At 37.9% G+C, this 21,961-nt stretch overlaps 1 protein-coding gene and 1 non-coding gene across 7 annotated transcripts in view; both read right to left on the bottom strand.

Annotated features, from left to right (window-relative positions):
- The window catches only part of Nr6a1 (nuclear receptor subfamily 6 group A member 1), a 203,091-nt gene that overhangs the window by 42,992 nt on the left and 138,138 nt on the right, over positions 1-21,961 (bottom strand). The gene's annotated exons all lie outside the window — the stretch shown is intronic.
- On the bottom strand, positions 1,302-1,471 carry LOC124965109 (U1 spliceosomal RNA). The gene has a single exon (XR_007105110.1). It is a non-coding gene; the product is annotated as a U1 spliceosomal RNA (small nuclear RNA).

Here is a 21,961-nt window from a genome sequence, read left to right as displayed (position 1 = left end):
ACTGGTGATTGCTTTGTGCTTGTTATCAGGATATGCATTAGAGATACTAAAAAATAAGAACTTTTCCCTGTCCTGTGGAGCACAGCCTAACACAGGAAAACAGTTCCACATACACGTAAGTATGACAAAGTGTTGGGGCACAACTACAGCAGCAATGCAGGGCATAGAAGCTGTGCTGGGCTATCAGGTTAGGCTTCAAGTAGAAATGCACCATGAGACCAGAAAATGTTTGCTTAACTGGTAAAGTGGGGAAGGGTCTCCTAAGCAGAAAGAGCAGCATGAGCAAAGACATGACAATGTAAAACCACCTGGCAGAGTATGGGATATGTTCTAAGGTACACATAGGACAGAAACATTGGTTGCTTTCAGATTCAAAGGAAACCCTAGAGAGAACTTAGATCTGTGAAGGGATGCACAACCCCTAAGCAAAAGAGCCCTGTTCACATTCCTGCCAGTCCTCTCCTTGAAAATATGTTGAAAGAGATTAATAGACTTTACTAGAAAAGAACATAGTTCTGTCCCAGAGTTAGAGGTTACTGGAAGTTTAACACAAAAGAAGCTGCTGCTGGAATTTAGGGCAGGCATGCTGTAGCTTACTCAACACTACTACAGACTGCCAGGTATCCCAGAGGGAGAGGCATCTGAGTAGTTATTCTAAGGAGGCATACTCTCAGCCAAGGGGTCACCTGTCCTCTAGGGGAATGTTCCAAACAGAAATGGGGTTTGCTGGTTTTTTGTTTTTTTTTTTAATAACCAGGACAATATAGTCTGAACAATATCTTATCTAGACTTTTTCACTAGTTTTTAAAGGTTTCTTTTGGTTTTCTAGACAAGCTATGCTTGGATGTTTTACTGAGACGGTCATTATATTTTTACTTACATCTTGTGTAATAGTTGATGACCCAGAGACCAAAGCATTATAATGCTGGTGGGTGGGTCATTTTAGGTGCTTTAAGTTTCATTTTATAATTAACACACATTAAACCGAATTTTCTGGGGGTAGGGGTATACTGGTCTACCACCATCATAGTCACGATACAGACTAGTTTATTTATTCCCAAACCCTTCTTTCATGATATCACTTTCTGGTCATGCCATCATTTTATTCCTAATCCCTACCACCTCCGATCTGTTCTGTTAATTTGGAGAATGTTATCTAAATGGAATAACACAGTATGTAAACTATTTTTGGAGGGAGGAGTGGTCCTGGGGGATTAAACCAGGGCCTCACACATGCTAGGCAAGTTCTCTACCACTGAGCTATACCCCAAGTTCTCTAGTCTACTTTTGAAGTGCCAAACTGGAGGAAAATGTGAACACAGTCCCATACCACCTCAAAAGTTACACAGCTGAGGTTCCCACATTTGGGAAAACTGCAAGGATCAGAGCATCCTTAGTGCAATGGATAAGCCTTGTCCTGGGAAAAAAACTCACCTTTGTGATCATCATACCTCCTCTGCTTGATAAGTACTATGTATGTAAACTTTGAAACTGGCTTCTTTCAAATTCAGTATAAAGTCTTTTTTTTTTTTGGTACTAGGGACTGAACCCAGGGACCCTTAACCACTGAGTCACATCCCCAGTCTTTTTTGGATTTTATTTAGAAACAGGGTCTCACTGAGTTGCTTAGGGCCTCACTAAATTGCTGAGGCTGGCTTTGAACTCATGATCCTCCTGTCTCAGCCTTCCAAGCTGCTGGGAATATAGGCATGTGCCACCACACTCAGCTAGTACAAAGTCTTTGAGATCCATCCAAAATGTTACATGCATCAACAGTTTGTTCTTTTTTTTTTAATTGCTCAATAATATTCCATTCACCTCTTAAAGAACATCTGTGTTATTTCCAACTTGGGGAGATTTTGTATAAAGCTGCCATAAACACTTGTGTACAGGGGCTGGGACTGTAGTACAGTGGTGGAGCGCTGGCCTAGCATGTGTGAAGCACTGGGTTCAATCCTCAGCACTGCATAAAAATAAACAAATAAAATAATAAAGGCATGCTGTCCGTCTACAACTACAAAAAATTTTTTTTTTAAAAAAACTTGTGTACAGGTTTGTGTGTAGATCTAAGTTTTCCTTTTTCTATGGCAAATAGCTAGGAGTAGAGTTACTGGGTCATTAAGGCACAATTTACCCTTTTGAGAACCTGTCAAACTATTTCCTATGATAGTTGTATCATTTGCATTCTCACCTTAATAAAAATGAATGTGCTGCTCCACATTGTCCTCATGAAATGACATTGTCATTTTTTATTTTAGTCATTCTACTGTGTAGTTTTAACTTGGACTTCTCTAATGGCTAATGATATTGAACATTTTTTCATTATGTTTAGTTGCCAGCCATATATCATCTTTGGGAAAGTGTTCATTCAAGTCTTTTTAACTTTTAATTGGGTTGTTCTCTTACAGAGTTTCAATAGTTCTGGATACAGGTTCTTTTTTGATGAGTTTTCTTTATAAACATTAAATGACTGAAGATGGTCAGGAGACACAATCTCTAGTTACTGAAGTAGTTTACTTGTATTTCCATGCAATTCTAAAATCATAGTTTGTGCCTTTTACCTTTTACCACTCCCAGTCCTCTTCTTTGATAATCAAGGGGGTTTTCACACAATTCTGCAGTGCTCTGGAGGATTTAGGAATGTTAAGCAATTGAATTGCTGTATTATGATCTAGTCCTCTGTAATCCTCTCCTTAGATATAAATTGCTTTTTTTGGCATTAAGAAAGGATTTACTTCCAGTGTGTGGCACAGTGAGTGGGGGAAGGGTAGAAATAAATGAGGCTAGAATTTGATCATAAGCACTACATACAGACCATGGATTTTATTTCATGTTCAAGAAGTAGTAATTAAAATATTTGGAGAAGAATGTTTATTTATTTTTTCTTTTCTTTCTTCTTTAGTTTTTGAGACAGTGGTCTTGTTATGTTGCCCAGGCGGTCCTCAAATTCCTTCTTAGGCTACTGAGTAGCTGGGATTACAGGCATGTGTCATCATGGCCAGCCTGAGCAGAAGAATTTTTAAAGATCCCTCTGACTCCACTGTAGAATGGATTGTAAAGTGAATGCAGGGAACCCAGGAGTAGTAGAGACACTAGTTAATATATGAAATGGTCATCTCAGTGAGAGGTGATGGTGGCTTAAACTAGGCTGGTAATATAAGCAATGAAGAGTAGATTTGAGATCTATTTTGGTGGAGAAAATTTCAGAATTTGCTGATGGAACATAAAAGAAGATAAAGGAATTAAGGAATGACTCCCAGATTTTAGTCTTGAACAATTAAAGGATTTTGGTTTTGTTTACTAAGATGGGAGAGATTATCTAAGAAAACATGTTGATAGGAGGGGTAGGAGTAGAGTCTAGAATTCTGTTTGACAAGTTTGAGATGCCTGTTAGATAGCCAAATGGAAATGTTAAAAAAGCTTTTGAGATACAAAAGTCTGAAGCTAAAGGGAGGTCTTAAATTAAAGATTCACTTTTGGGAATTGTCCCAATATAGATCGAAGGCTGAAGTCACCAAAGGAAAGACTATTAGTAGAAAGGAAGTCAAGGGACTTGTCAACATTTAGAAGACTCCAAGAGTACTCAGTGAAAGAGATTAAGAAGGTGTTGGTCTGAGAAATAGGAGGATTGGCAGGAGACTGGTATCCTGGAAGTCAAGCAAGGACAGTATTTCAAAAAGGAGAGAATTCAGACGATGGCCAGTTTCTTTCATTCATCTGCAAACATTGCTGAGTGCTTTCACTAAGACTCTATGGACAGATACAGCAGTGATCAGGACAGATAAAAGTGTCTCTCTGCCTAAAGTTTCTGTATATATTTTAAAGATTTCAGGGGCTGGGGAGATAGCTCAGTTGGTAGAGTGCTTGCCTCGCAAGTACAAGGCCCTGGGTTCGATCCCCAGCACCGCAAAAAAAAAAAAAAAAGATTTCAATGTGAAGCTCTTTTTAGGATTCTGGGAGTTCCAATCCTTAAATTTCAAGAAGCTGCCTTAACATTCATGATGATTCCAGTTTTCCCCATTTTTGCAAAGAGCCATCAATTTACTAGAATACAAAGTTTGGAATGCAAATTCATGTGGTCCAAAATAGCAACCATTGAGTGTTAGAGATGCATAAATCATTTAAAGGTCAAATGAAATACAGAAGCAGCTGCAGTATAGGAGCTACTTATACTAACAATTACAAATTACTTTTCTTCTCTGAACTCAGAAACTTTATTAAGTGAGTAGGAATTAGTTATACTTTTCAATGAAAAACCTCAGTAGCCAAATCAAACTCTAATTCATGCTTGATGATGGGAGTACAGGATTTTCACTGCTGGAAGCCATAACAATGAAAGTTCCTGTGAGTATATTTGGAAGAAACACAAAGACAATTTTTTTTGCACACATAATTTCCTACAGGATATTTTGACAACTTTGGTTTAGTTGTTTTGGAATAATTGTTTAATTTTTACATTTCTAATAGAGGCCTGTAAATTAAATTCAATTATGGAAGATTATTTCTAAAGAGAACTAAAGTCCCTGATTGGAGGAATAACCATAGTCATAACAAAACACAACGAAATTTGTTGATTCACATCTTCTGCAAGTCTTTTAACTATAATCTCTTAATACTCACAACAATCCTATAAAGTAAGTACTCCTATCTTTATGGACGAAGAAACTGAAGCTCTGAGACATTAAGTCACACAGCTAAAATAGTGACTAACTAGAATACAAAGCTGGCATTGCTTTTGCTTTTATAATTACTGTAAAAATAAAACAACAGCAGAAAAAAAAAATTAAGGGTAACTTACTACAAAAGTTCATAAAAAAATTTTTGGTTCTTTAACCCAGACAGTATCCTCTGAAGTGCAGGCAGATGTAAAGAGAAGCAGTCAGGCTACCAGGAAAAGCTAGACACGTGCAGCTACTATACGAAGATACTACCTGTACCTGACCAGTAGGCAAATACACCAGATCCCAGATGTGCAAGAGTTATTGGATGTTCACTGAGGTAAATTGTACTTCTTCACCACGGGCACTCTGAGCTTCAAAATTTATGGGGCACTTCTCACACATTCCTATTTAGTTCTTATGGGAATTTCTCAGGGGGAATCACTGGTTCTCATTTTACCCATAGGTATCCTGAGACATTTTTTAAGCATTCACTATAGGCAGAAACTTAACAAATTAACAACTCTGTTCTAAGTATATTATATATAATTATTCAATCCTCACAGTAAATTTGTGATATTAGTATTACTGTTATTCCCATTTTACAGACAAAGGAACTGAGGTATAGACCAAAGAACACTAAGCAATAGAGTTGAAGTCATATAGTCTAAGCAATATGACATTCAATAAAGGCCAATGCTGAGACTTTAATTCAGACAGTCTGAATTCATAGCGCATGTTATTATTCACTATTCTACACTACTTTTTGACATAGAAGTGACCAGCCTGAGATCACAGGCCTAGCTTGATCCTTATCAACTTCTTTGTTATATAAAGGCTGGAAGTACAGATGTGTAGTGAAGACCATGGGCTTCTATTGATGTCTCAAAGTTAGAAGGGAAAGTCATAACTAAATAGGCAGGCAAATTAGGGGTAACTCAAAAGTCAATAAAACCAAGTCTGTTTGGCACAAAGACTCAACTTATTATCATAAGATGTGAATCAATCAACTTAGCAGTAAACATGAAAAGAGAGGCTGAGCTACTATATGCTCAGGACTGATCAATAATATGAATCCATTATCTTTTATACAGTTGTATAGTATATACTTTCATAAACACAGTTTGGCTCCTCTAAAGGTTATATAAATTCTACTGCATTAATTAAAAACATAGCCTTTTGTGTGCACCTATTATCTAGCTACTTGGGGGAGGCTGAGACAGTAGGTCACTTAAGACTATGAGTAGGACAAAAAAACAAACACACCCCCCTCCCAAAAAGGAAAAAAAAAAAAAAAAAAATCTAGGAGTAGGGCTGGGGATGTGATTCAGTGATAGAGTGCTTGCCTAGCCTACGTAAGGATCTGGATTAAATCCCTAGGATTGAAAACACAAAACAAAACAAAACAAAAAACCGTATTCAAGGCCAGCCCGAGGAACATAGCAAGACCCCATCTCAAAAACAAACAAAACCCCAAAACACAGTATACAAACAGGGGCAAAACGAATAGTCCCCCTCTATTCTACACTCATCAAGCCATGCTAGATACTGAGTTCCATACTTTCGTATGATCCTTTTAAGAAAGAACACATCCAGAGGTCTAAAGGGGAAGGCAGATGACCGTGTGATAAGGGACTGGAAATCATAGTATAAATCAGTTTGGGGGACTAAGGGTAGTAAACTCCAAAGGCCATAAAACTCTTGATGGAAAAGGAGAGGGAGTAGGTTTTTTCCCAAGTTGAGCAGTATCTACAGATTACATTAAGATGAGTGTGTTGCTATTAAAGAAAGTCATATTTTAGCTTCAAACAAGGAAGTAGGCACTTCATCACTGGAGGTATTCAAGCCCATTTAGGAGTTACTCCAAAAATATGCTTAATTGAAACATTAGAAAAGTTAAATATGAATTCTCCTAAGGCTTCTTCAGTAGTATTACAGTTAAGGCTAAGTTCTTACCCCTTAACTTGTATTCTTTCTGCCATTTCCTACCTCTGATCAAGGGGTATCCAACAAGTTTGACATGTGGGAAGTAGCTGCAAGCTCTGAAATCAATGTCATAATTCATAATATGATAAAATATATAGGTGCCATCCATCCATTCATACACTCACCACTTTAATATTTTTGAGCTTTGCTGAGGCTTGTGATACAAGACTACACAGGGACTGTGTTTGTGAAATTTAAATTCCTAGGGGATGGAAGGGGTTAACATCTGCTTTTATCACTTAACAATGTAAAGAATTATTTCACTGTTCAACATATTTCCCTGATATTTTGATGTACATGTGGTACATACTTGTGTTAGACAAAGATTTAAAATGTTTTTTTTGTCTGATCCCTTCATTTTCCTTCCCCACTCAAACCACCACAGGTGAATTTGCTGGTTAATTTGCTTCCACACTTTTACCCATGTATTTAACAAAACATGCATGTGTATATTCATATGTATGTATGTACAGTTTTTCAAAACAGAAACAGGGTCACATCAATCATGTTATTTTATAGTTTTCCCCTGCTTTCCTTGGTTATCTTCCTCTGACAGTAAATGTAGATTTGTCTTAATCTTTTAAAGTAATTGCCTATTATTCCATTGTATTCTTATGTTAATTTATTTAACCAACCTATTTATTATTCCCAACTTTTCACTAACTTTACTACCCTTCCCTTTCTGATCATGGTTTAACCTCCCTACTTTAGAGCCCATCTCCTTTCCTTTTTCTTCCAAAGAACTCAACTGCAAAAAGACTTTCTGTAGGGAAAAGGTCACAATTTTTGCAGGAACCCAATCATTATGAACTGTTTTTGCTAGCACAGGAGTAGCATATTAGCAGAGCAATTAGTTCTAGAAGAAGGCTCAGCAGCTTGCCCCACAGGTTGTGCAGCATTTTCCAGGCTAAATTTCCAAAGGGCCCCTTTCCTGACTGTTGCCTACAAGGAATGGTACCTGGGGACTTTTCTACTTGGGAGTTTGAACATCATCAGTCACAGATTCACTCAAAATTTCTTTCCTTCCTAATCTTTCTAAATTTTCTATTCTTTGAAACTCTTTCCATTTCAAGGCATTTTAGGCATGTTTTGGGCAGAGGCTCTTATATTTAATCCCCATAGCAATTCTCTAGGGTATGTATTACTATCCCCTGTTGTATATATGAGGAAATTTCAGCTAGTATAGGTCAAGTGACTTTGCCAAGTAAGAGTCAGGCTACTGAGGTTCTTTCCCCAACACCAGGAAGCCTGTAGCAATGCAAAAGATGTAGTCAAGTTTTTATGAGCCATCAGGGCAGCAGGAGATCAGTCCTCAACACACCAAGGGATCCACTTAGAGGCTACAGAAGCAGCAGTGGTTTTTGTTTTTGTTTCAAGGGTTTAAAAATTCTACAGGAATTCTGATTGGCCCTATTGACAAGCCATCCAGGCCCTCCAGTCTGGTGACTTCTGACCCTCCATGCTTCTGACCCTAATTAATGCAAGGTCTTTGGATCACAGTGTGAGCATCAAGACCCTTTAGAGTTAGCAATGACCTTTACATTTCTCAGGCTTTTCAAAATATGCAAAACAGCTGGGCACTGGGACCGCCCCCAAACTCTCAACCTTGAAATATGAGTAGAAGCATTTTTTTCCGTAATTATGGATTCTGCCAAGTTTTGGGGAAATAACTTTATGTAACTAAAAAATACTTGAGATGTGGATGTTTTTCAATTACACAAGCAAACTGAGGCATGTAAAAAGAAGATTCTTGCAAAAGGATTAATTTTCTCAGTAGCAGGAGGACAGAGAAAAAAAGTGAACTGAAAAAATTTGGAGGTGGGAGACTATTTGGCTTCCATACTTATGCTTCTGATATCCTTTTGTTCTCCCACCTCATTGTATTAAGGATGCTAAATCAAACATGATTGCAGTGATGTTTGTGTGTGAAAATGACAAAAGCAAAGGGCCAAAATCCCAACCTTATCTTGAACCCTGAAGACTTTTATGGCTTTTCCTTCACTAGGCCCTCCCCCCAATACACATTAAAGACCACATTGTTCAAAAGGGTCATGGTAGGTTTCATACCCCATTTTAATACAATGTAAATGGTAAGTGAACTTCCAAGTTTTGTGAGCAATATTTATATATCCCTGGAAAATGCCTAATAAAAGAACTAATTCTTTGGTTTAAATATTAATGAAGAATTGTAATGTACAAGACAGAAACAATGGTATAAAGAAAGCACTACTTATTTCTGGTGATTATATCAGATTTTGTCACGTTATTTTCCCTAGAAAAGAGATATGGATCAGAGATGCATTAAAAATATCCAGATGGGGGGCTGGGGAGACAGCTCAGTTGGTAGAGTGCTTGCCTTGCAATCACAAGGCCCTGGGTTCGATCCCCAGCACCCAAAAAAAAAAAAAAAAAAAAAAAAAAAAAAAAAATCCAGATGATCTGTGAAGTATTTACCCTGGGATCAACAGTATCTAGAATACGTGAAGTCTCAACTCAAGGAGCCTAAACTAAATTAAATCTGCTGCTTATTTCAAATGCATGTCCTCCCTCTTCCTACCTCTTATTCCACTTGTATGTCTGCAAGTCAGATTATGGTCTCCCAGTTGGCTTATGCATTTATTCCTGGAAGATTCTGAATTGGAAGAATTAGAGGCTGTTTATATGATTCCATTTTTCTTGGCTCTTAACATCAGCTGTCACCAATACTTTGGTGGTTTAGAGGAAACGAGGCAGCAATGACTCCATTACTCTTTCCAACTGCCATAAATAATTTGCATCATAAAAGTACCTACTGAATTATTGCCCTGCTTCTCTGGAAAAAGATACAGTAAGAAAGGAATGTTATAGCTGGGTTTAGGAGTAGGAAAGTTTTGAAAACCGAAACTCTGGACTGCAGAAAAGAACAACAAACTTGATAGTACTTTGAAAATCACAATATCAGTGGCAGGATGGCTCACTTTCTCAAATTTCAGGTATTTTTGTTTAAAACCCAAACAATATGCATTAAGATGTGGCATATCACAACTTCAGTGCATTTTTAAATAAGACCTAAGGTTGGTGTAGATCTCTTGACTACAAATCTGGTTTAAATGATCTCAAAATAACACACTAAGAGCATCTGTTTAGCTTAGTTGAAGTTTCAAGAGCCAATACCAGCTGTTGGGGGAGGGATTTCACACATGTGTTACTCCAATCCTAACCAAATCTAGGGTTTTTTCATTCCCTTAATGATACCTCGAAAACCAATAGAGTAAAGCAAACATTAGAATAAAGAAGAAAAAAAGAAGGAAGGGAGGAAGGGAAGAAAGTGAAAGAAAAGATTACTTAATGCTTTGATGCATGTGACCAAGACCAAAATGATCACCCTCTCCAATTCAATACAGTATTAGCATGAGGACAAAAGGCATTTAAAATCAATTTGGAGTTATTTCTGGTGGGGGTTGCCTAATCTTTGCAAGCTGATGAATGAGAATATTCCCAAATGCTGAAAGGGCACTCAAGTTATTTTTTTCTCCTTTAAAGAGCAATCTAATTTTCACAGGGAATTCATTCCATGGTATTGTTTTGGTTTTAGGTGTCTGTCCTGCCAGCCAGGGGCCATGCACAAGGGCTGCATCTATCTTGAAGTGTGCACAATGGCCTCTCTCGCAGCTCTCTCCCTCTGTTATTGATCCTTACAGATGCTCCAAGGCCCTTCCCCCACCTTTCTCCAAATCCCAACCCCCCATTCTGAAAGATAGCTTAAGAAATAAGACTTCCTGCCTAGCGACTGGCCAGGCTGAAAGACCAGATTGTATGACTCCACAGATCGGGCCGGCCACAGTGAAAGCCTGAATAGAGTTAACCCTCTGTGAACTAAAACAAAACATTTGTATGCCCAGCTGTGACAAAGGTTAATTTAAATGGACAAGGGCCCAATATCTAAAACCAGGCAATGCTTTTTTTTACAGTAGCATTTTCACTGACCTCTTTTGTAAGCAGTTGATTTTGATTTTTAAGCTTCCAAAGACCTCATTCCGCTGGGCTAATTCATTTTGTTTTACTAGAATTTTGTATGGAAGATTCAGGTGAAAAATTTTAAATTCCCTTCCTTGTTTTTTGAAGTTTCTTGTTTTAGTGCTAAGTTATTTTATGTCACTGAAAGTTAAGAAAAATGGAAGTTTCAACAGTTAATGAAAAATGCACTAGGGGAAATTTTTCTGTATAAACCCTTTTCCTCTCTCAGAGCTACTGAACTGTGTACCACGGAGAAGTTCAAACTAGTTAAAAACACTGAAACTCTAGAGTTGCTACTTTCTATACTCACGTAACCACTACTGTGGTGCCTCTGTCCACTTAAACTCTTGTCCAATGGAGCCAAAGAAAATCTTACTTCTTAAACTACTTCTTTTTGGAAAGCTAGTATACAAAGAGGGAAGGAGAGGAAGTTGTTCAAGATAAAACTAACATCTTACTCATAATTGGTAATTTTTACTCTTTTTTCTACTAACTTACAATAAAAACCAATGAGATAATTCTGGCATGTAAGAAGCTGGAGAACAACATATAAGGGAGAAAGAGAGCCAGCACTACTATAAAGAAGAATGCTATTATGAGGGGAGTCCCACCCCCTGGCTTGTGCATCCCCTGAGTGAGAATGAAACTGCAAAGCTGCCTATGGCAGATGTTAGCCATGCTGCAAGAGACAGGGAAGCTTTCCCAGAATGATTTCGTAGGATTCATGCCATTCCTAGGAATGCAAACTTCTTCAAAGAGTGGGAACTCTTCTGGCTACAGCTCAGCAGTCTTGCCTATAAGAATTCAAACTTTGCAATCTCTTAAGACTCTGTACTTAATAAACACAGTGAATCCTTAATGCTAAGACAAATCTCTCAATTGTTTCTATATCTATACATTTCTTGCCTGGTCCAAATAATAAAGTTATGGGACACTGGGGTTTCTCACTTAAGTAGCAGTCTATCCAAAATAAAATATAGAGCTATCTAGTAATTATTAACTCCATATGCACACAAAATACCCATTAAAAAAAAAAAAAACCTGTTAAAAAGAAATTAGCAATGGCTTAGTCTTATACCCCAAACCATAAAGCATCTGAGTTTTTCCAAAGAGGATGAGGCTGCCTTATCAATGGCCTCATGACCCCAATTCTATCTACAATTAACAGTACTAAATAAGGCTTTGGAAGATGGTGAACTGGATAATTAAAGAATTTAAAATATAAACAAATTCTGTCAAGAGGTAAACAAAACAATTTTTAACATAAATTTTACTATATACTGGAATGTGAAGTGTAAATTTTTTTCCAAATCACTATAAAATTTAAATTCATCACCCCTCCATTTTCTCCTTAAAAACATGAACCACAACAATCAACTCACTACACAGTTCTCCCTCAGTTCTATTCTGTATTACAAAACATTTATATGTACATGAAAAACTTGTTGGCTAAATTCTCCCAAGATACAAAAAACAGTTGTCTGTGGACTTGCCTCCCTTCCCCCTCAAAGCTACTATTTGATCTAAACCTTCAAAGAAAATTTCTAAACCTTAGATTTAGGCCCCAGACTTAAAAACAATTGGGCCTTACCTTCCCATGTCTCCATTTCATGCTTCTCGGAGTCTGCTGAGAAGTTCTATTGCAGCCATGAAGAAACAGAGATTACAGAACAAGTCCAGCTTGATGACCACCCTTCCGACACTTGGCCAATTTCTTTCTCTAAGCTGGACTACGACAGTCATCCTCACAGGTCAGTTTACAAGCTGGTCATGTGATTACAAAGTTCAGGCTCTAAGGTCACAATGTGTATGGAGTTCGTTTATTACCAAAGGTTATCTAAGTGGAACTGATAGACTTATTTTCTTTAGTTAACAATACAGCCTTGCACGTCTCTGAAAATGAATATGGAAACACTTAAGGGAAATAGTCTTCTAGTCTTAAACTGATATCTTAAAATTAAAAGGCAGCACTTTAGAAGGACTAAATTTAAGAAGTCTAGTGCGTGTAGGTTTTTCTTTTTTTCAAAAGCTATTCTATATTCTTCTATGCTCTGGATTAGAAAATTTAGAGCTAAAACCTTTGACCCAAATAAATGACAAAACAAAAAGTCAATGTTAAATGGGGAGGGAGGATTGTTATTGTTGTCTTTTTGTGTATGTGGGGGCAGGAGTGTGATTCCCTGTTTTTGTCATTATAATAAACAATGAGAAGGCAATTCTGAGAAAATTAAAATAAGGGGCTATGAGTTGTTTGCAGGGCTTCCATTTAACTTTATTCCATGCCCTGGTTATACACACCAACTAGAAAGAATGTACAGAAAGGAAACTAGGTCTGTAAAATCCTTTTAGAAAGCAAAGGTTAGAAATTTCATCACTGCCCCTAGCCAAAAGGTTACATTTTTAAAGTAAGTTTCATGCTTCATCCCCCTAAAACTCCTAACATCTTAAGCAATCACCATCATCACACTACACCCTCCCTGATTCAAGAGGCATGCCAGTAACAAGCAGCAGAGTGGGTTCATACACATGCAACTCACATGTGGTTGGCACAGAGTGAGAGGCTGGCAAATCTGAGCCATATGCTAATGATACATGATGTCAAACCTTCAGCTATCCTTTCAGATATCAGAACACACACAAAAAGGGTAAGCTACCATGTTTAAGGCCCTAGTTAGATCCCTACCTTTGCGAGTGGGGTGTGGGGGTGGTGGTGAGGTGCCACTGAGAAGGTAGAATGGTCCAAAGTGACTGATTCCTAAGGATAAACATTTTTTAACTGTGCAAAGTAATTTTACGAAATTTCCCCTCCTCTCTAGCTTAGACTTGGAAATAATTTAAAGACCATACATTTACAGCAGTTTCAGGAAAAAAGGGGACTCTACTGGGGTTGTAGTGGAATCACCATTAGTAGAGGGCGTTCCTAACCAACAGAGTACATTAGTATCATCTTACAAAGTAGGGTCTAGAGAGAAAGTGACCAATGATTCTGAAAAGGAGAAAAGGCTATAATTTTTCTAAAAATTAATGTTCTGCCACTGCCATCACACATCTTACAACACAAACACAAAATTGACCAGATTTCTCGCACCCAGCCCAACAAGAGATTAACAAAGATTTTCTTCTCAGTCCCTGTGGAACATAAAATAGCTCTTGAATAATTTTAGTAAATTGACTATAAGTAGAATGGGTAAGAGATTGAAGGGCAATGTCTATCAACAAAATGTCTTTCAATCAATAAAATTTAAAAAAAAATTTTTTAAAGCTCTTCAATTTGACACTTATTTTCAAAGGGCGGTGCTCTGTCTCCCTGAAGGGCAGAAGGTTATCAGAACCTGGTACCTTCGTGCAACAGAGGTGTAATAATAAGCCTCTGTGCTTTATTGTACTACTCTTAGGAGGAAAAGATTAAATAGGACACTATCAGCCTGGCTCCCAGTACAAAGACTGAAGCAGAGACCTTGATTATTATTATTTATTTTTATTTTTATTTTTATTTTTTGTGGTGCTGAGGATTGAACCCAGGGCCTTGTGCTTGTGAGGCAAGCACTCTACCAACTGAGCTATATCCCCAGTCCGAGACCTTGATTTTTAATGGTAGGTTTTCCTAATAACCCTTCATGCACCCATAAGCCTAAGCTAATTTTTAACAGTTTGAAGAAACAGTTAAGTATTAGCAGAGAACAGTGGTGCATACCTGTAATCCCAGTTACTTAAGAGGCTAAAACAGGAGGATCGAAAGTTTGAGGCTTCAGTTGGGGCTGTAGCTCAGTGGCAGAGCGCTTGCCTAGCATGTGTGAGGCACTGGGTTCAATCCTCAGCACCACATAAAAATAAACATAAAATAAAGGGATGCTGTCCATCTACAACTACAAAAAAAAAATTAAAAAAAAAAAAGTTTGAGGCTAGCCTGGGCAATTTAGGAAGACCCTATTTCAAAATAATTAGATTCCAGTGTGGTGGCCCACACCTGTAATCCCAGCAACTCAGGAGGCTGAGGCAGGAGGATCACAAGTTTGAGGTCAACCTCAGCAACTTAAGTGAGACCCTCAGCAACTTAGTGAAACCCTGTCTCAAAATAAAAAATAAAAAAGGCTGGAGTTGGAGTTTAGTGGTAAAGTAGCCCTGGGTTCAATTCCCAGAACTAAATTAATAAATCAAAATAAAATAAGAGCTGGGGGTGTAACTCAGTGGTAAAGTGCTTGCTTTGCATGTGTGAGGTCCTGGGTTCAATACCTAGTACTGAGAAGGGGTACGGGGAAAGAAGACAGGTAAGTCTTAGCTTTGGATATAGAGCACATTTCTTCAGCATTCTCAGTCCCATATATATATTTTTTATTTATTTTTTTTTGGGGGGGCTTGTTTTTGAGAGTGCTTTATAGAAAAACTACTGGGAGGAAGGGGATTGAGAGGAGTCGATGTGATCTCACTGCCCATGTAAATGCAAAAGACGAACTAAATCTTGGGCAAAGCTCCCAAGTAAGATCCTAAAAACAACTACAGAAGAAAAATCATTTAAGAAGATTAAAAGGACTTCTGGAATTCATAAGTGGGAAGGGGAAAAAATAAAATAAATCAGCAACACTCTCTACTTGCTAGTATTAGCTTTGTAGAAAAAAAAAAGAGTAGATGAACAAAACTGTACAACACTCATCTGTGTGAGTCCAAACTATGAAGACACTGGTTCCATTTCATCTTCAAGATGGAGAAACTGAGGTCTAAAGAAAGGAAGAGGCAGAAATCATCGAACCAACTGAAAACCAAATATCCATTCTATCACATATCTTGGAGGATACAAAATGGTAAAGCCCCTTTTTAGATGCTCCATTTGACACCATTTCCCATCAGATTTTTTATTTAAATGACAGCTTTCAAAGAGGACTGCAGAGTAAGAAGCTGAAAGGCACATCGAAATGTAATATAAATTTAGTTCTTCAATGTAAAACAAAATATACCAATGCTAGTGGCCACAGATCACTGGAATTATTTCAGCCTTATTTGTTTTTAAACCTTTTGAGTCCAATACAAAGGGAAAGACATGTGACCACTAATGAGAGAGACCTCCATCCATTTCATAAAATCAGAAATAGGCAGAAAATGTTTTAAAATCTCTTATTAAAAACCTTTGCAAAGGTTAAAACGAAATCAAAACAAAATAGGAAAAGGGTCCAAGGTCCCCGGTTCTCATCTGTCAGATCTTTGATATAGATATTCCCTATGGCAAGGGAAAGAGTTTAATTCAAATAAACAGAAATAATGAAATCACAGTCAAGTTAAGTTCATATCTGGGACTAAAACCTGAGTGCAGAAAAAGAACAGGAAGTACAAAGAACACAGGTATGAATTCCACAGTTATGCCATCTAATTGTTCAGAAAAACACTCAAAAGAGTTGGAACAACAAAAAAAAAGAGTTGGAATAAAATATTCCAGAAATGAGTTTTTCATCCAAGTCCACAAACACTATGTAGGTAGGTACTATGCTGGCTATGAGTGACATAAATGAACATTATGTGATCCTTGCTCTAGAGGCGCTCATCTGCTGCCCTCTCTAGCTTCATTTCCCACCATTTCATACTAACCCACTTGTTTGTATTTAAAAAAAAAAAAAATTAAGTTGTAGATGGATGCAATACCTTTGTTTTATTTATTTATTTTTATAAATAAAAATTGAGGACTGAACCCAGCGCCTCACACATGCAAGGCAAGTGCTCTACCACTGAGCCACACCTCAGCCCCATACTAACCCACTTGTAATGCAAATACACTAACCACAATAAATGACAATATGATGTTATGAGTGCTGTAACCAACTGGGTAAGGAAAGTCTTAGTGAAACAGATGAAGAAATCATTTGTTAGAGTAGAGTGGGTTACGTAAGTTAAGCCTTAGAGTTCCATAAGTAGATAAGAAAAGGCAATTTTAGAACACAAATAGGTAGAACATACTGTCATGTATAACTAATTAAAACTAATTTAAAATTTAATAAACAAAAAAGGAAATAGGTAGAATAGAGAAGACCCAAAATGTAATGCCTAAGCTATAAAGTCAGAACTTAATTCTGTATGTAGAAGGCAAAAGACTACAGGTATTTTTTTTTTAAATATTTTTTAGTTGTCAATGGACCTTTATTTTATTTATTTATATGTGGTTCTGAGAATCGAATCTAGGGCCTCACATATGCTAGGCAAGCGCTCTACCTCAGAGCCACAACCTCAACCCCTAGACTACAAGTATTTTAAAATAGCTTTACATAATAACCATGTGTAATACATGTACCTTGTTTGAGTCCTGACTGAACAAACCAATTGTAAAGACATTTTTGAGAAAAACCAAAGAAATTTAAATATTGTTATAGAAAAGTTTCTACCTGCAAAATGAGAAATCTAGAAAAAAATAAGCTTTCTTTCATTAAAAAAAAAAAAAAAAAAAAAAACAAACTCATACTTCCCCAGTCAAGATTTTGCAAAAGAAATTTTAGAGCATCAATCAAGAACAGATATTACAGTATGAATAAATTAGTCCCTTTTGAATGAAAAGGAACGTGATATATAAGTGGCATACAAACTTAAAAGCAGCTATTTTGCCTCATGAGAGTTGAACTAATTCATCCTATAGGTACCCTGCCTGTTTGCCTTCTTCACAAGTTAGACCTGGCTTAGCCCAGAGATTGATTAATGCAAATAGATATCGTAGCTCTGACTCTAGCAACAGCTCAAGCTGCTGTTAGGCAATATGTACACTTGAAGTAAAAAAGACCAAAGCAGTGGGGGTAAAAAAGCCAGTCCCAAATTTTGGGGCAGGGCAAATGGACAGTCTTGCTTCTTTGGTGGTCCTGAAAACAAAAACCACCTGAAGCCTGGTAGTTTATAGGCAGTCTGGCCTTAGTCCTGACTTCTCAGGTTGTTTCATTTGAGTATCTGTTCATTTACCTGACCAGAGACAAAGTCAAATGATACAGGAAAGGCTTCTGTCCACGAGGAACGTGGCTCTGTGTAAGGACTCTGATAAAGGGCCTATAAAATACAACACAACCCCACCCCCAATGACTGTGGCATTTCTTCACTGAGTCTAGTCGATGGTTCCCAGGCACCTATGGTAGAAAGGTCCACACTTCCAAAGCCCTTTACTATCCAGCTCTTGATGACCTCTCCAGCTACATTTCCCATTACCCCTCATATTACCCATCTTTCCAGTCACACAGAACCACGTGTAGTGCAAACATGCTACTATTTCATCTGCCTAGAAGGAAAAACTCATCTCACTTCTTCCTTATAACTTTCTCTCCCACTTATTCATCTTTCTGGACTCAATTTAAAATCACTTCCACTGTGAAATATTCTAAGACTCCATTCTCTCAGCTGTTATATCACAGTCAAATCACATCCTTCTTCTATGTTGCCCCAATCCCTAAAATATTCATGAAAATATGCATATTATTTAGTATTTTCAAAGTTCTTAACATTTACCTATATCACAAGGATATATTAGCAAAATGTGGGCTGTGGCAAATTCAACAAGACAAATTTAATGTAAATTAATTCTAATTTAATTCTTACTAGAAAAAGTAAAAAAACAAAACTATGGATTTAAAAAAATCTTTATCCAGACTAGAATACTAATGGATAAAAATATAATAACTAAGGTTGCTTCAAAATAACATGTAAGAGGAGAAAATGGGTAAAGGAATAGGTAAGGCAAGATTATTCGCTGGATGACAGTTGTTAAGACCAGGTATGTGGGTTTATTGTATTTTTTTTTATATTTCTATGTTTTATAAAAAAACAAAAGGAATCCTCTTGAATCCATCTATTTGTTTTTATCTCTACTCTCAAGGCCTTGGCCACCATTATCTCCCATCTGATTTACCTAAAGAGCTTTCTGATAGGTAGGTCTTGCTAACTTCTATATTTTCCCCCCTCTTCTTCCAAAGTACCTACCTCCCAACCCATTCTCTAGCCTGTTTTCTATGACTCAACTAAAACTGATACTCCTACTTAAAATCTTTCACTGCCTTCAGAATTAAGAATATTTCTAGTTCCCAAAGGCCTTTCTGATTGAACCCTTTTGCCAACTTCTCCCTTCTCATATTCCCAATGTTCTCAACAAATAGTGCTATTGGCAGTTTCCAAAATGTACTTTTGCATGTACTGTTCTAGCCTGCCTAGTTTCCATGAATCATTTAATTCTCACCTAACTCAGGAATCACATCGGGTAAGGCAGTTTTTGCTGCTTATCGATCCCCTGCTGTTTACCCCATTTGTCTGCTGTGATCACCTGCAGTTTGCCAGCATATCGACGCCTTTTTTGAATGCAGATTGCTACTGTCAGGCGCCTATCATCCGCCATTTGCCTGCCTCTTGCCTGTCCATCGCTTTACACCTATCCATCTTCCAACGCACGAGGTTCACCTCCCGATCGTCCGACAACAGTCAGCAAACTGATTGCTGAACGCCAGTGGAGCACCAGCTGCCTGCTGTTGCCTGGAAGTTCACTGTTACAGTATCTGCAGGTTTGATTACATGTGGATGCCGCCATTTTGAGACAACAGCCAGGCCCTGTAGGACCCCTGGCCGGACTGACTGAGCCCCATCTCCAGGATCCCTCAGCCCGACCGATCACTCCCTGCCTCTGGAGCCCTCACATCGATTGACTGCTCCCTGCCGCCAGGACCCCCAGACCAACTGACTGCGCCCTAACACTGGGACCCCAAACCGACTGATTGCACCCGGCCTCCAGGATCCCACAACCACACCAAACACACCTGACCTCCAGGACCCCTGCCTGACCAACCACATCCCCTCCAGGACCTCCTGCTGAACACAGCCACACCCTAGGCTGCACCTCCCCACTTGCCAACACATTTCGAAGCCAGAGCGGCTATCCTGGATAATCCTGGAAGCCTTAGCTCCGATCTTTAGGTGGGGCAAAACCCATCCTGAGACACCTGCTGGAGGCTTGAAGTTCACTGTCAGGTACCGCTCACGCATCAGGCTACTGAACTCTGGGAGGTTTCATTATTATATGACTGTTATACTGTAGATTTTTTTTTTTCTCCTTATAGAAAAAATTAAGTTTTTATTTCTTTACTTTTCTTGCTTTCTTTTCCTTTTGTTTACCTGTTCCCGCAGAGTCTCTTTCTCCCTTTTTTGCATGCAAACATCCAGTTTCTTTTAATTACACTCTCACCCTTTCTATTATCTAGAACTTCTGTATAATCTTTTCTTATCCCATTAACAGCCACATTCTACATCCCTCTGCATCCTCTTTGTCCTCCATTTGAAACTGCAGACCTTATTGCAAATCTGTTTGTTTTACTGAATATCTGAACTCATTCTGGTTATTATGACAATTTTGTTATTGTCCCCATAGGGGCTATTTGGTCTAGGATTGCATAGTGTCTGAACTGGGCACTGCTAATATTGATCTCCCCTTAAAGAAAGGGTTTTGGAAACCTATAGGGCCACTATAAGCCTATAGGGGGAAATCTGCAATACCCCAGATCTGCACTGCTAGAGGGGAAGATACATGAACAACATGAAAAAACAAGGGAAGAAAATGATCCAAACAAATCTAGATTCTATAGTAATAGAATCCAATGACAGTATGTTGGAAGAAATGTCAGAAAAGGACTTCAGATTATATATGATTAAGATGAGTCGCGAAGCAAAGGATGAGATAAGAGAACAAATGCAGGCAATGAATGATAATACCAATGAGCTGAAAGAGCAAGTGAAGGAAGCAAATGATCATTTCAACAAAGAGGTAAGAGATTCTCAAAAAAAAAAAAAAAAAACAAACAGAAATCCTTGAAATGAAGGAAACAATAAACCAAATAAAAAACTCAATGGAAAGCATCACCAAAAGACTAGACCACTTGGAAGACAGAACCTCAGACAATGAAGACAAAATATTTAATCTTGAAAATAAAGTGGCCCAAACAGAGAAGATGGTAAGAAATCATGAACAGAATCTCCAAGAACTATGGGACATCATGAAAAGACCAAATTTAAGAATTATTGGGATTGAGGAAGGCACAGAGATACAAACCAAAGGAATGAACAACCTACTCAATGAAATAATATCAGAAAATTTCCCAAACCTGAAGAATGAAATGGAAAATCAAATACAAGAGGCTTACAGAACACCAAATGCACAAAATCACAACAGATTCACACCAAGGCACATTATAATGAAAATGCCTAACATTCAAAATAAAGATAGGATTTTGAAGGCCGCGAGAGGAAAGCATCAGATTATATATAGGGGGAGACCAATACGGATAGCAGTCGACTTCTCAACCCAGACTCTAAAAGCTACAAGGGTCTGGAACAACATATTTCAAGCTCTGAAAGAACACGGTTGCCAACCAAGAATCCTATACACAGCAAAACTAACCTTCAGATTTGAAGATGAAATAAAATCCTTCCATGATAACAAAAGTTAAAAGAATTTACAAATAAAAAGCCTGCACTACAGAATGTTCTCACAAAATATTCCATGAGGAGGAAATGAAAAACAACAATGGAGGTCAGCAAAGGGAGGAACTACCTTAGAGAAAACCACTCAAATGAGAAAACAAGCCAACTTAAAAACAAAAATAAACCAAATGACTGGGAATACAAATCATATCTCAATAACAACCCTGAATGTTAATGGCCTAAACTCATCAATCAAAGACATAGACTGGCAGAATGGATTAAAAAGAAAGACCCAACCAATATGCTGCCTGCAAGAGACTCATCTCATAGAAAAAGACATCACAGATAAAGGTGAAAGGATGGGAAAAATCTACCACACACAAGGACTCAGTAAAAAGCGGGGGGTTTCCATCCTTATATCAGATAAAGTGGAATTCAAGCCAAAGTTAGTCAGAAGGGATAAAGAAGGACATTAATACTGCTTAAGGGAACCATAAATCAGGAAGACATAACGATAGTAAATATTTATGCCCCCAAATAATGGTGCATCCCTGTACATCAACCAAATACTTCTCAATTTCAGGAATCACAGACCAAAACACAATACTTCTGGGTGACTTTAATGTAACGCTGTCACCACTAGATAGATCTTCCAAACAAAAATCAAACAAAGAAGCCATAGAACTCAGTAACACAATCATACCTAGACTTAATTGACATATATTAAGAATATTCCATCCAATGAGTGGATTTACTTTCTTCTCAGCAGCACATGGAACCTTCTCCGAAAATAGACCATATGGGGAGGTTTCAAGATGGCGGACTAGAGGGCCACTGCATTTCATGTTGCTCCGGGACGCAGGATTCAAAAGAGGGGATAGTGAGAGACTTGGGACCCAACTCAA

Source organism: Sciurus carolinensis, chromosome 14 (genome assembly GCF_902686445.1).
Source record: "Sciurus carolinensis chromosome 14, mSciCar1.2, whole genome shotgun sequence".
Classification (NCBI taxonomy): Eukaryota; Metazoa; Chordata; class Mammalia; order Rodentia; family Sciuridae; genus Sciurus; species Sciurus carolinensis.
Note: the sequence above shows the minus strand (reverse complement) of the source record. Positions and strands in the feature narration are given on the sequence as shown.